The sequence below is a fragment of the Echinops telfairi genome, unplaced genomic scaffold, assembly GCF_000313985.2.
Source record: "Echinops telfairi isolate 266 unplaced genomic scaffold, ASM31398v2 ScPeMD7_23;HRSCAF=83, whole genome shotgun sequence".
NCBI lineage: Eukaryota > Metazoa > Chordata > Mammalia > Afrosoricida > Tenrecidae > Echinops > Echinops telfairi.
The window spans coordinates 81,790,371-81,792,012 of record NW_022103920.1 but is presented as its reverse complement, the minus strand read 5'-3'; the positions used below and the strand labels follow the sequence as shown (position 1 = coordinate 81,792,012).

General features: G+C 52.2%; 1 pseudogene; it reads right to left on the bottom strand.

Moving 5' to 3' along the window:
• Nucleotides 1–642: 642 nt before the first annotated feature.
• On the bottom strand, nt 643–1,434 carry LOC115869207 (annotated as a pseudogene).
• Between the last annotated feature and the right edge of the window lie 208 nt (nt 1,435–1,642).

The following is a 1,642-nucleotide window of genomic DNA, read 5'->3' as shown; positions in this document are numbered from 1 at the left end:
ACAAAAGTTAAAAAAAAATTTCTGTGTCCTCTAACCTTCTGCCTTCCCTTCTTTCAGGGAAACATGAAAGATAAAGAAAACCCAAGAAGCAAAAAGAAATAAAGAAAACCCAAGGCCAATCACCCAGCGTCCAGACCAAACCAAACGCATCACCATCTAGTCGATTCTGACAGATATGACCCAACAGGACCTGCAGAACTGCCCCTGTGGATTTCTGACTCTCTCTCTCTCTCTGCTGGGCACAGTGTAATTTATTGATGGTACATGACAAAGTGGGGCTCTCTAAGCCCCTCCCCTTCTCCAGGGGTCTGGATGGAAACTCTCGGTGATGGGGTATTCTCAGTGTGTCCGGGGATCGAGTTGGGGCAAAGACTCCCCAGCAGCGGAGGGCCTCTCTTCCTCTAGTGCTGGTGCTGGGGCTGGTGGTCCTGGAGGCCGTGTGGACCATTAGGCCCACCACTCTGTTGCTCTAGCCAAATTCCTTGTCATGCCAGGAAATGAGCTAGAGAAAGTGGTTGTTGAGGACAATGCCAGCCCCAGCATCCAAGGTGGAAGAGTGGATATCGCTGGTGATGTCACAGGAAACGACCTGCCTGTCAGTGTAGCCCAGGATGCCCTTTAAGGGGCCATCTGATGCCTGCTTCACCACCACCTTGATGTCATCCTACTTGGTAGCTTACTCCAGATAGCAGTGAGATCCACGACTGGCACATTGGGGGTGGGAACACGGAAGGCCATACCAGGCAGTTTTCCATGCAATTCCAGGATAGCTTTGTCCACAGCCTTGACAGCACCAATAGATGGGGGATGATGTTCTGAGCAGCCCCAAAGCTCATTTGCTTTCTGAATCGCACAAGGGTTTCCCAGAGAAGCCATCCACGGTCTTCTGGATGGCAGCGATCAAGTGGACTGAGGTCATGAGTCCCTCCACGATGCCAAAGTTGTCCTGGATGACCTTGGCCAGGGAGGCCAAGCAGCTGGTGGTGCAGGAGGCATTGCTGACAATCTTGAGGGAGTTGTCATACTTCTCGTGGTTCATGCCTATCACACACATGGGGGCATCGGCAGAAGGGGCAGAGATGATCACCCTTTGGGTCTCACCTTTCCGGTGAGCCCCAGCCTTCTCTGTGGTGGTGAAGACACCAGTGGGCTCTATGACATACTCGGCCCAGGCTCATCCCACTTGCTGTTGGTGGGATCCCGCTCCCAGAAGATGGAGATGGACTTCCCATTGATGATAAGCTTTTCGTTCTCAGCCTGGACGGTGCCATTGAACTTGCCGTGGGTGGGATCATACTGGAACATGGAGACCAGGTAGTTCAGGTCAATGAAGCGGTCATTGATAACTACAATGTCCTCTTTACCAGAGTCGAAAGCAGCCCTGATGACCAGGCGCCCATTGCTGCCAAATCCATGCACTCTGACCTTCACCATCGGAATGTGGCTGAGACTGTGTGGGACGATGCAGCTGCCTGTGGCAGGAGGAGAAGCAGAGACTGTCACTCCTTAAAGGAGTAGAAACCTTGTCTTTCTCCCGTGGAGCAGCTGGTGATTTTTAACTGCTGACCTTGAGGTAAGCAGCCCAATGTGTAACAACTATGCCATGAGAGTTCCCTCAAAACAGAGTAGAGTTGGGGGCGGT